The sequence below is a fragment of the Rana temporaria genome, chromosome 4, assembly GCF_905171775.1.
Source record: "Rana temporaria chromosome 4, aRanTem1.1, whole genome shotgun sequence".
In the NCBI taxonomy this organism is placed as follows: Eukaryota; Metazoa; Chordata; class Amphibia; order Anura; family Ranidae; genus Rana; species Rana temporaria.
In genome coordinates this window covers 91,884,664-91,898,543 of record NC_053492.1, presented here as the reverse complement: position 1 = coordinate 91,898,543, position 13,880 = coordinate 91,884,664, and the positions used below count along the sequence as shown (strand labels likewise).

At 47.5% G+C, this 13,880-nt stretch overlaps 1 protein-coding gene across 1 annotated transcript in view; it reads left to right on the top strand.

The window, feature by feature from the left end:
- The first annotated feature begins 459 nt into the window (after positions 1-459).
- RNF144A (ring finger protein 144A) overlaps positions 460-13,880 on the top strand; it is a 103,710-nt gene continuing 90,289 nt past the window's right edge. The window contains exon 1 of the mRNA XM_040348648.1: positions 460-574. The gene's annotated coding sequence lies outside the window, so the exon portion shown is untranslated. The remainder of the gene's footprint in view (positions 575-13,880) is intronic.

Sequence of the window (13,880 nt, the reverse complement as noted above, 5' to 3'; positions counted from 1 at the left end):
CCCTGTGGTGGGATGACTATTACACAACATAACTGAAGCAGAACGTGTAGCAGACTTGCACAATGTTAGAAAATCAAGGTGATCTGGAGTGTGTAGCAATGCGGACTTGCTGCAATTGTGCAACAAACTTGTGAAGCCTGACAAGTCTAGCAAGAGCTTAGCAAGTAACAATTACTTGCTATCTGGGTTTTTATTCAAGTTCCTCTCTAACATCCTGGCTTCCCCATGTGATGTACATTTTATTTCTAACTAACCCACATAAAATGATAAGAATAATAAAGTCTCATCAGTGGCTGATCTGTGACAGCTGTCATGCTACTATGAGTGTCTATGATCACGTGTGATGATACAATTTATCTGTAGAAGAAATGTTGCGATGATCCTCCAATGACAGCTCACACACACACATAGGCCCGCCCCCTCCTCAAGGGCTCCTCCTCCCAGGCTCAGCCTCTTCCATCTTCTGAGAGCATCATCGGCTCTGCTCATTATCCCGGCATCAGCCTGCACTGCGCATGTGCGGAGCGGACACTGCATCAAGCTGCTGGAGGCTCTTCTTCTTCTGCTGGTGCCGGTAAGTAGACTCGGAGGCTGATCGGGTCAGGACTGGCCGTGAGTGTTCCGATCTGCTGTGTGTATGTGTGTCCTCTCTGGGGACCTCCCTGGTGTCCTGCGCTAGATGTGGACCTCCATCTTTCCCCCAGGAGGCTGAAAGTGATAGGGGGGTGCTTGTTGTGTGCTGGGGGTGCTGTCTGTGATGATGGAGCCCCTCTATAGTCCGGACTCTTCCCCCTCCTTCAGAGGCTCAGCTGCTGAGGTCACCAGATAAGAAGGAAGAGGGAGGGCAGGCTCCAGGAGCTCCTAGGGCTAGCCTGGTCTAAGATCATCACAATGCCTGCCATTGTACAGGGAGGGCACATGCCAGCAATATTATTGTTCTATAGGTGTGCTTAGAGATCCATAGTAGAAGGATAGAGCTCAGGATCAGAATGGTTACTGTCTAGAGTAAGGAGACATCTCCCCTTCTAGTGAGGCTGCCCTGGCACTGCGTGGGTTAAATTCTGGATTAGATCTAGGGGGGGGGGGGCGAAAAAATGTGTTTAACTTACTCAATCCTCCGCCCCCTCCAAGACCGGTGCCCACAGCTTCTCTCCTACGCTCACCCAGACAAGCATACAGACCTCAAATGGACGTGAGACCACCAATGGACAGTCCACCACTGATGGAGCCTAGGGGAGAAGAAGAAGAGCGATGGGCGTGAGACCACCAAGGGACAGCCCACTGCTGGAGCCTAGGGGAGAAGAAGAAGAGCGATGGGCATGAGACCACCAAGGGACAGTCCACTGCTGGAGTCTAGGGGAGAAGAAGAAGAGAGCGATTGGACGTGAGACCACCAAGGGGCAGTCCACTGCTGGAGCCTAGGGGGGAACAAGAAGAGAGCGATTGGAACGTGAGACCACCAAGGGACAGTTCGCCGCTGGAGCCTAGGGGAGAAGAAGAAGAGAGTGATGGATGTGAGACCACCAAGAGACAGTCCACTGCTGGAGCCTAGGGGAGAAGAGAGCGATGGATATGAGACCACCAGGGACAGTCCACTGCTGGATTCTAGAGAAGAAGAAGAAGAAGAGAGCGATGGATGTGAGACCACCATGGGACAGTCCACTGCTGGAGTCTAGGGAAGAAGAGAGTGATGGATATGAGACCACCAAGGGACAGTCCACTGCTGGATTCTAGAGAAGAAGAAGAGAGCGATGGATGTGAGACCACCATGGGACAGTCCACTGCTGGAGTCTAGGGAAGAAGAGAGCGATGGATATGAGACCACCAAGGGACAGTCCACTGCTGGATTCTAGAGAAGAAGAAGAGAGCGATGGATGTGAGACCACCATGGGACAGTCCACTGCAGGAGCCTAGGGGAGAAGAAGAAGAGAGCAAAGGACGTGAGAGCCCCAAGGGACAGTCCACTGCTGGAGCCTAGGGAAGAAGAAGAGAGCGATGGGTGTGAGACCACCAAGGAACAGTCCACTGCTGAAGCCTAGGGGAGAAGAAAAGAGAGCGATGGACGTGAGACCACCAAGGGACAGCCTAGGGGGGAAGAATAAGAGAACCTCTGCTTCGGCCTCTTCCCATTCTCCTAGATCAGGGATATGCAATTAGCGGACCTCCAGCTGTTGCAAAACTACAAGTCCCATCATGCCTCTGTCTCTGGGTGTCATGCTTGTGGCTGTCAGAGTCTTGCTATGCCTCATGGGACTTGTAGTTCTGCAACAGCTGGAGGTCCGCTAATTGCAAATCTCTGTCCTAGATCTAACCCTTCCACATGTGGGCTGACCTACTACAAGGGAGGATTTTTACTTTTCCCAGAGAACAGCTTAAGGGGTTGTAAAGGTTTGTTTTTTATTTTCTAAATAGGTTCCTTTAAGCTAGTGCATTGTTGGTTCACTTACCTTTTCCTTCGATTTTTCCTTCTAAATGTTTTTTTTTCTTTGTCTGAATTTCTCACTTCCTGTTCCTCCTCAGTAAGCTGTTCTGGCTGACTAACCCCCAGCCAGAACGGCTCGGATGATGGGGGCAAGCTTACTGAGGAGAAATAGGAAGTGAGAAATTCAGACAAATAAAAAAACATTTAGAAGGGAAATCGAAGGAAAAGGTAAGTGAACCAACAATGCACTAGCTTAAAGGAACCTATTTAGAAAATAAAACAAAGCATTACAACCCCTTTAAAGTTGGGGCACCGAACCAGGATCTTTCCACTTTTGGTGGTAGTCTGATTTTTACCAAAGCCACAGAGCAGCCTTTCTCAACCTCTGAGGGGGGATGGGGGAAGAGGAGAGGACAAAAATAATGTTCAGGTCTCAGGGAACCCCGGGTTAAAATGATTTTGTATACAAATCGTGGTCAAGGAGAGATGGTCGCCTTAGGCTTGTGGTCAGTGGAAAGAATGCCCTCTTATGCTAGTGGTTCATGTGGTGCCTCCATACATTGGGGCACAGTGGTGAGAATGCTCCTTACATTGGGGGACAGTGGAAAGACTTCTATTTACATTGGTGGTCAGTGATAAGAATGCTTCTTACATTGGTGGTCAGTGATAGGAATGCTTCTTACATTGGGGGACAGTGGAAAGACTTCTCTTTACATTGGTGGTCAGTGATAGGAATGCTTCTTACATTGGTGGTCAGTGATAAGAATGCTTCTTACATTGGTGGTCAGTAAGAGGAATGCTTCTCACATTGGTGGTCAGTGAGAGGAATGCTTCTCACATTGGTGGTCAGTGAGAAGAATGCTTCTTACATTGGTGGTCAGTGAGAAGAATGCTTCTCACATTGGTGGTCAGTGAGAGGAATGCTTCTCACATTGGTGGTCAGTGAGAGGAATGCTTCTCACATTGGTGGTCAGTGAGAGGAATGCTTCTCACATTGGTGGTCAGTGAGAGGAATGCTTCTTACATTGGTGGCCAGTGGGAGGAATGCTTCTTACATTGGTGGCCAGTGGGAGGAATGCTTCTTACATTGGTGGCCAGTGGGAGGAATGCTTCTTATATTGGTGGTCAGTGAGAGGAATGCTTCTTACATTGGGGGACAGTGGGAGGAATGCTTCTTATATTGGTGGTCAGTGAGAGGAATGCTTCTTACATTGGTGGCCAGTGGGAGGAATGCTTCTTATATTGGTGGTCAGTGAGAGGAATGCTTCTTAAATCAGGGGACAGTGGGAGGAATGCTCCTTACATTGATGGTCAGTGGGAGGAATGCTCCTTACATTGGTGGTCAGTGGGAAGAATATTCCTTACATCAGGGCTCGACAAATCCCGGGCGCCAGGTCCCCATGGCGACTAGAAATAGGGTCCTGGCGACTTGGCTTGGAAGGGGGGGCTTGTGAGCTGGCACCATCTGGTGGTGGCCATTGGTATTACAAGTTAAGCATTACAAGTTAAACAGCAATTCTAATGTAATTTTTCACTGCCATCTTCTTCCATCTAATTAGAACCCCCAAACATTATATATATTTTTTATCCTAACACCCTAGAGAATAAAATGGCGATCAATGCAATACTTTCTGTCACGCCGTATTTGCGCAGCGGTCTTGCAAGCGCACTTTTTTGGGGAAAAAATTACACTTTTTATAATTAAAAAATAAGACAACAGTAAAGTTATCCCCATTTTTTTTTAATATTATGAAAGATAATGTTACGCCGAGTAAATTGATACCCAACATGTCACGCTTCAAAATTACGTCCGCTCGTGGAATGGCGTCAAACTTTTACCCTTTAAAATCTCCATAGGCGACATTTAAAAAACTGTACAGATTGCATGTTTTGAGTTACAGAGGAGGTCTAGGGCTACAGTAGATACGGCGATACCTCACATGTGTGGTTTGAACACCGTTTACATATGCGGTCGCTGCTCACATATGTGTTTGCTTCTGCGCGCAAGCTCGTCGGGACGGGGCGCGTTTTCTGGCTCCTAACTTTTTTAGCTGGCTCCTAGATTCCAAGCAAATTTGTCAAACCCTGCCTTACATTGGTGGTCAGTGAGAAGAATGCTCCTTACATTGGTGGTCAGTGGGAAGAATGCTCCTTACATTGGTGGTCAGTGGGAAGAATGCTCCTTACATTGGTGTTTAGGGAACCCTGATTAGGAAAGGCTGCTAAAGACAATGCTCACTAAACTTGGGAATGATCTTCTGTATTCAAAATATTTGTATTAAGAGTAACTTTCTTTCTTAGCAAGAGTGTTTGTTAAAGAAAAAAAAAACAAAAAACAAAAACAAACAACCATGTCAGATAATATGCATGTTTTCATCTAATTATCTGCAGATAGAGAATTAGACATGGAAAAAAATAATTTGTCTGATGAGAAGCGGATCTGAGAGAAATCTGAATGGGGGAAAAAAAAAAACTTTTAAGGTACCCATGACAGAACAATATGATTTAAAACGCATCATCACATACAACCAATACCATACGTCCTCGCTAGCCTCTGCTGATCTTAGATATCTGAAATGAATCAATCACATATTCCATTGATCACTTATTGCAGCTTACAGTGATTTGTTCCCACCCTACGGTGGGAACAAATGGTAATGAGGGCGTGTGATGTGTGAATTAGCTATGTCGCTCTTGTTTAATGCATCATTATTAATTTAAAATTTAATAAAAATCTGACAGTTTTTAGTACTATTGTTGTGTCATGTGTACCTTTTTATAAGTCTGTTTTCTTCATATGTCTCTTGGATGTGGATGTGGTACCCTTTATCACATACTTTCCTGCACTTGCACCTCATTTAGTAGGGAAAGGGTGACCTTTTTCAGTTCCCTAGATCTATTTCTATGTAATGTTAATGCAAGAGAGATCTTTTGAATGAGTGATTTTAGGTGTACACAGGTTTATTTGTTCAAGCTTCTATCTAATGTCTGTATGTAGCTTAGAGTACTGATGGCAGATAAGGACCAAGTGCTCCAACTTGACCACATCTTAAGTGAATTTTATGGACTCTTTTATCCTAAGATCAGTGTGTGCTCCCCCCAGCCCTGAGTGCATTGTCTGTTGTTGATTTTACCACTCTAGGTATTTCATAGTTGGTTCTGAGTGTCTTTTAGATTTGTTTTGTAATGCTTTCTAGTAAAACAATCTGGTGGTGCCCCCTGGACATAGGACTAGAAGACACTTCCCCCTGGACATAGGACTAGAAGACACTTCCCCCTGGACATAGAACTAGAAGACACTTTCGCCTGGCCATAGGACTAGAAGACACTTGGCCCTGGCCATAGGACTAGAAGACACTTGGCCCTGGCCATAGGACTAGAAGACACTTGGCCCTGGCCATAGGACTAGAAGACACTTGGCCCTGGCCATAGGACTAGAAGACACTTGGCCCTGGCCATAGGACTAGAAGACACTTGGCCCTGGCCATAGGACTAGAAGACACTTGGCCCTGGCCATAGGACTAGAAGACACTTGGCCCTGGCCATAGGACTAGAAGACACTTGGCCCTGGCCATAGGACTAGAAGACACTTGGCCCTGGCCATAGGACTAGAAGACACTTGGCCCTGGCCATAGGACTAGAAGACACTTGGCCCTGGCCATAGGACTAGAAGACACTTGGCCCTGGCCATAGGACTAGAAGACACTTGGCCCTGGCCATAGGACTAGAAGACACTTCCCCCCTGGCCATAGGTCTAGAAGACACTTCCCCCCTGGCCATAGGACTAGAAGACACTTCCCCCCTGGCCATAGGACTAGAAGACACTTCCCCCCTGGCCATAGGACTAGAAGACACTTCCCCCCTGGCCATAGGACTAGAAGACACTTCCCCCCTGGCCATAGGACTAGAAGACACTTCCCCCCTGGCCATAGGACTAGAAGACACTTCCCCCCTGGACATAGGACTAGAAGACACTTCCCCCCGGACGTTTACTGAAAAAACATATATTACTAATACCTGCATATGGTTGCCTGCAGAATTCCTCCAATAGACTTTTTAATTTAATAAAAATCTGACAGTTTTTAGTACTATTGTTGTGTCATGTGTACCTTTTTATAAGTCTGTTTTCTTCATATGTCTCTTGGATGTGGTACCCTTTATCTCATACTTTCCTGCACTTGCACCTCATTTAGTAGGGAAAGGGTGACCTTTTTCAGTTCCCTAGATCTATTTCTATGTCATGTTAATGCAAGAGAGATCTTTTGAATGAGTGATTTTAGGTGTACGCAGGTTTATTTGTTCAAGCTTCTATCTAATGTCTGTATGTAGCTTAGAGTACTGATGGCAGATAAGGACCAAGTGCTCCAACTTGACCACATCTTTAGTGAATTTTATGGACTCTTTTATCCTAAGATCAGTGTGTGCTCCCCCCAGCCCTGAGTGCATTGTCTGTTGTTGATTTTACCACTCTAGGTATTTCATAGTTGGTTCTGAGTGTCTTTTAGATTTGTTTTGTAATGCTTTCTAGTAAAACAATCTGGTGGTGCCCCCTGGACATAGGACTAGAAGACACTTCCCCCTGGACATAGAACTAGAAGACACTTCCCCCTGGACATAGGACTAGAAGACACTTCCCCCTGGACATAGGACTAGAAGACACTTCCCCCTGGACATAGGACTAGAAGACACTTCCCCCTGGACATAGGACTAGAAGACACTTCCCCCTGGACATAGGACTAGAAGACACTTCCCCCCTGGACATAGGACTAGAAGACACTTCCCCCCTGGACATAGGACTAAAAGACACTTCCCCCTGGACATAGGACTAAAAGACACTTCCCCCTGGACATAGGACTAAAAGACACTTCCCCCTGGCCATAGGACTAGAAGACACTTCCCCCTGGCCATAGGACTAGAAGACACTTCCCCCTGGCCATAGGACTAGAAGACACTTCCCCCTGGCCATAGGACTAGAAGACACTTCCGCCTGGACATAGGACTAGAAGACACTTCCCCCTGGACATAGGACTAGAAGACACTTCCCCCTGGCCATAGGACTAGAAGACACTTCCCCCTGGCCATAGGACTAGAAGACACTTCCCCCCCTGGCCATAGGACTAGAAGACACTTCCCCCCTGGCCATAGGACTAGAAGACACTTGGCCCTGGCCATAGGACTAGAAGACACTTGGCCCTGGCCATAGGACTAGAAGACACTTGGCCCTGGCCATAGGACTAGAAGACACTTGGCCCTGGCCATAGGACTAGAAGACACTTGGCCCTGGCCATAGGACTAGAAGACACTTGGCCCTGGCCATAGGACTAGAAGACACTTGGCCCTGGCCATAGGACTAGAAGACACTTGGCCCTGGCCATAGGACTAGAAGACACTTGGCCCTGGCCATAGGACTAGAAGACACTTGGCCCTGGCCATAGGACTAGAAGACACTTGGCCCTGGCCATAGGACTAGAAGACACTTGGCCCTGGCCATAGGACTAGAAGACACTTGGCCCTGGCCATAGGACTAGAAGACACTTGGCCCTGGCCATAGGACTAGAAGACACTTGGCCCTGGCCATAGGACTAGAAGACACTTGGCCCTGGCCATAGGACTAGAAGACACTTGGCCCTGGCCATAGGACTAGAAGACACTTGGCCCTGGCCATAGGACTAGAAGACACTTGGCCCTGGCCATAGGACTAGAAGACACTTGGCCCTGGCCATAGGACTAGAAGACACTTGGCCCTGGCCATAGGACTAGAAGACACTTGGCCCTGGCCATAGGACTAGAAGACACTTGGCCCTGGCCATAGGACTAGAAGACACTTGGCCCTGGCCATAGGACTAGAAGACACTTGGCCCTGGCCATAGGACTAGAAGACACTTGGCCCTGGCCATAGGACTAGAAGACACTTGGCCCTGGCCATAGGACTAGAAGACACTTGGCCCTGGCCATAGGACTAGAAGACACTTGGCCCTGGCCATAGGACTAGAAGACACTTGGCCCTGGCCATAGGACTAGAAGACACTTGGCCCTGGCCATAGGACTAGAAGACACTTCCCCCCTGGACATAGGACTAGAAGACACTTCCCCCCTGGACATAGGTCTAGAAGACACTTCCCCCCCTGGCCATAGGTCTAGAAGACCCTTCCCCCCCTGGCCATAGGACTAGAAGACCCTTCCCCCCTGGCCATAGGACTAGAAGACCCTTCCCCCCTGGCCATAGGACTAGAAGACACTTCCCCCCTGGCCATAGGACTAGAAGACACTTCCCCCCTGGCCATAGGACTAGAAGACACTTCCCCCCCTGGCCATAGGACTAGAAGACACTTCCCCCCTGGCCATAGGACTAGAAGACACTTCCCCCCTGGCCATAGGACTAGAAGACACTTCCCCCCCCTGGCCATAGGACTAGAAGACACTTCCCCCCCCTGGCCATAGGACTAGAAGACACTTCCCCCCCCTGGCCATAGGACTAGAAGACACTTCCCCCCCCTGGCCATAGGACTAGAAGACACTTCCCCCCCCTGGCCATAGGACTAGAAGACACTTCCCCCCCCTGGCCATAGGACTAGAAGACACTTCCCCCTGGACGTTTACTGAAAAAACATATATTACTAATACCTGCATATGGTTGCCTGCAGAATTCCTCCAATAGACTGTAAATCTGGTCATACATGGTTCTTTTTTTGTTGTTGTTGTTAAACTCATCGTCTGAAGAAAAAAAAAAGAAGAAAAGAACAGACTCCTCCATGCACCAAAATGAGATGGATGGAGGAATCCCTCGCTCTCCCCCCTTCCCTTCAAGTCCTTTCACACCGAGGCGTCAGCGGTAAAGCGCCACTATTTTTAGTACCGTTTAAGGCTACTTTCACACTGAGGCGCTATAGTGCTAAAAATAGCGCCTACAAAGTGCCCTGAAAGACCCGCTCCTGTCACTCCAGTGTGAAAGCCCGAGGGCCTTCACACTGGAGCGGTGCGCTGGCAGAGCGCTCAAAAAAGTCCTGTCAGCTGCATCTTTGAGGCGCCGCAGGAGCGGTGAATACACCTCTTCCAAATTGCCCCTGCCCATTGAAATCAATGGGCAGCGCCGCAAAACCGCCGCTGCAACGCCGCTTTCCGGGTGGCTTTAACCCTTTTTCGGCTGTTAGTGGGGGTTAAAAACACCCTTCTAGCGAATGAAAAGCACAGCAAAAACGACAGTAAAGAGCTGTTAAAAATAGCGCTGCTATACCACCAACACCCGCGTCACGCTAGTGTGAAAGTAGCTTTACTGTTATTTTTGTGGAGGTATCCGGCCGCTAGGAGGGCGCTTTTTAGCTGCGTTTTACCGCCAACGCCCGGGCGCTTTCAGTGTGAGTTCCTGCCAGCACATTGCCTCAGTGTGAAATACCTCGGGCTTTCACACTGAGACTGCAGGGGAGTCATTTTTTAGGCGCTTTACCGGCGCTATTGTTTGGCCCAAAAGCACCTGAAAAATGCCCCAGCGTGAAAGGGGTCTTACTGGGAAATTTATATTCTGATAACTGTAACCCTTGCTGACAGAAAACACTGATTGGCTACAGCTGCTAATAGAGAAAAACTTTCCGGCTCGGTTTACATGTTTGCGAGTTGGAGGAGTTTTAACTGCATCTGATTCGCATGACATGTGAAATAACATTGATTTCCATTGAAGCTGGTCGCAATTCACATACACGTGGTGCATCTGCAGGGCAAATTTAAAGAGTCCTGTGCGTTTTCTGAGCTACAGTACGGTTCAGGTGCCAATTCCAGGCTCATTGAGTTCTATGGGAACGCTTCTGTATTGCACATGTGCACTGGATTCAGTTCAGGATTTCAGCACAGGTTGCTCTCCTACTACAGGAGTTGACACCCTTTATCTACTAGTATGTATTGGCCAGCACTGAAATCGCAGCTGGTCTTGAACCCCGCAAATTTGCATCAGAACCGCATAAAAAATGCACCGGAACCGCTAAAAGCACTTTTTTTTTATTCGCACTGAAAATGGACATCCAATTCGCACTGGACATGTATCGCAGAAAAGTTTGCACGATTCTCCCATCAACAGGAGAATCAGCAATTTCCCACCCCCTCCGGGAGAAGACAGGGGAAGTGATTATCTTTAGTGGTATGGCTGTAGCAACCAGCCTGCCCATTAGGGTTTGAATCTCGATTCCGGCTGTACTGGCCAAGATTTGAGCTGTGCATGGCCAACCTAAGAAAGGCAATAAATGATGCAATTTTTTTTTTCCTGCAACTATGGGTTGCAGGAAAGAAAATCACTTGATTTCCCTATGAGCACATTCAGTGTTGATGGAGGCAGGGCCGATCTGCCCTATAGGCTCACTATGCAAGCCGCTTAGGGCCACGCAAAGCTGCGAAGGGCCCCCCAAATTACTAGAGGCCCCGCCTGGTGAGAAGTCATTTTCGCCCCCTCACCCCGCTTCTCAACTCGCTGGCTGCATGGGAGAAGAGGTAAGAAGTCAGCACCCCCCGCTTCTCAATTTTAATGCAAGATGTCCTTTCTGACAGCAGAACACCCCCTCCCCCCACTTCTCAACTGACTTGGGTACAATCAGCTTGCCCATGGATGGTTAGAATCTAGGCCGATCCCTGCTGAACGGGCTGAGATTCAAAACTATCTATGGCCAGCTTAACCGGATCGCCCGGCCCCCTTGTCCTCATCTCCACAACAAAGGAAAGCATTGTTCTGTAGTCTCAAGATAAGAACTAGGAGGGGTAATTAAACTCTATGAGATAATACAGAAAGGACTGCTCGGAACTTCTCATCAACAGGTATTTTTTTTTCACTTATTGAACAGATATAAAAAACATTTTCAATTGTATATTTAACCAACCAAAGGGAGCAAGTAAGAGAAGTTGATTGTTAGGGGTTATGTACACTTTAACTGCAGCTTTTCCCTGTTGTGTCTCCATCTCTTGCAGGGCCCATCTGTGACTTGCTACAGGCAGTTATTAGCGGTGTTGGTGGTGTGAAGTAAAGTCACATTGTAGTTGAGTCCTTACATCAGTGTCACTTTTGTCACTTCCTGCCGACAATTGTAAACACCAGATTCCTAAACTAGGGGTTGTATATGTATCCTGGAGTACATGGCTTTCATCCTCCACTGCATAAAGGGGAGTTCACCCAAAAATGGAACTTCCGCTTTAAGTGTAGGTGACCCCCTGACATCCCACATTTGATATGTGATTTATTTATTTGGGGGGGCGCATACCCTCTTTTTAGAGGTATCCAGCTCCCACTTCCTCCTGGGGCACCTCGGCACCGGAAAGAAGTTCACCACAGGTCCCAGAAGATTGCCCGGCCAGTCAAGGTGCCGTTGCTTCAGTGCACATGTGCCGATCACTTTGGCACATGCAGACACAGGGGGGTATCGGGCTATTATTATAGGCTTACCTGTAGCACAAAAAAAAAAGTGTTTACAACCACTTTAAAGCGGGGGTTCACCCAAAAACATTTTGCCGAAACTCGTGACGCGCAGTATGCGACGGTCGGAAGCCTGTCAATCAATTAGGAACGCCCAGTCCCGCAGAAGACATACCCGGAAGCGGCGGTGAAAATACGGTATGTACGGGGATAAAAAAAAAACAAAAAAAAAAAACAGCCGATTGTCATTCTGACAACTCGGCTGAATGTAATGTTAATTTTTTTTTTTTGGGGGTAAACCTCCGCTTTAAATGAACACTAAAGTTTTTTTAAATAACAAACATGTTATACCTCGACTGTGCAGCTCGTTTTGCACAGAGTGGCCCCGAACCTCGTCTTCTAGGGTCCCTCGGCAGCTGTCTCGGCTCCTCCCTGCAAGAATTCACCACCTTCATGCAAGCTTGCATGGTGGTGAGTTCTTGCGGGCATGCTCCAGTGATACAGCCGGCAGCTATAGCCGCTTATTGTATCACTTGGCCCCGTAGTTGCGCCCGGCGCAATATATATGCGGTTTGCGTAAGGCGTACGTCCGGCGTAAAGTTATTCCACATATAGGAGGTGCAACTCATGCAAAGGTATGGACCAGGAAACACAGCCGTCGTATTTTATGTCGTTTACGTAGTACGTGAATATGGCTGGGCGTAGGTTACGTTCACGTCGTAGGCAGTGATTCGACGTATGTTAGGCAGTTGTTTCGACGTGATTCTGAGCATGCGCACTGGGAATGGGGCCACGGGACGGCGCATGCGCCGCTCGTTTAAAGTACTTCTATGGCGTTTGGCCCATCATTCGCATGGGGTCACGCCTCATTAGCATGACTCACGCCCACTTCCACCTACGACGGCTTACGCCGAGGGAACCCAGCGCAGTTTGGGAGGCAAGTGCTTTGAGAATTCGGTGCTTGCCTCTCTGCGCGACATCGGCGTAGCGTATATTAGATACGCTACGCCGGCATAAATATGCGCCAATGTATGTGAATCCGGGCCATTGTTGCTACGCCATCTAAAAGTATCGAGTTTGGTACATCTGGGATGTTTGGTAAGGTTACATTGTATGACGTGTGAGCGCTGCTCTTGGCTGTTTCCCTATTATTATAATGAAATGACATCGGATTCATGGCAGGCCATTGTCTGGACACAATTAGGGGTTTTGTGTTACACGAGAGGGGGGAGTTCCATCCCTTCCCTTACACAGAGCTGCCCAGTGTATATTGTGCCAGGAGCTGTGTGTGCTTATAACACATTCCTGTAGACCGTCTACTTATCCTGCACACTGCCCCGGGTTATGTGTCTCCAGGGTTATTGACCCAGGCAGGAGTATGGGCTGATCTGGAGATTTGTACAGTCCAGCTGTGTACATTGAAGACAATGCGGTCGTCTGATTATTCTAAACAGACGTCACTGAATGGACTATGTGTTTTATCATGTAGTTATTTGTAAAGAGATAAATAAAACATAAAAGTATACCGCGCACCCACGATTTTGCCCTGATTTTCAGGGCAAAATAGTGTGCGGTATACGCCGATAAATATGGTGTGTGTATGTGTGTGTGTGTGTATGTATATATATATATATATATATATATATATATATATATATATATATATATATATATATATATATATATATATATATATATATATATATATATATATAAAAATTCAATGTTCTCCTGCCTCCTTCCCCTTACACATTTTAAGGGGCTTTCAATTCATTCTACATTTTAAAATGTCATCCCAAGGGCACCCAGAAAATAATTGTTTCCTGTGTGTCCCATTCACACTGCAAACGTAGCCCAGAGCTTTGCTCCAGCCTGCTGCGATAAATGGCAGACGTGCTTCATTTTATTGCAGAGCACTGTGCAGAATTGCAGCACATTGTACTGCTGTATAACAACACGAGTGTATGTTTATATACTTCAAATAAAGTTTGTACAAAAAAATAAATAAAGAGAGAGTGTGCGGTACAGCCGGGGCTCCTTGCAGGTCCTCCATGAGCTACTGCTGCCACA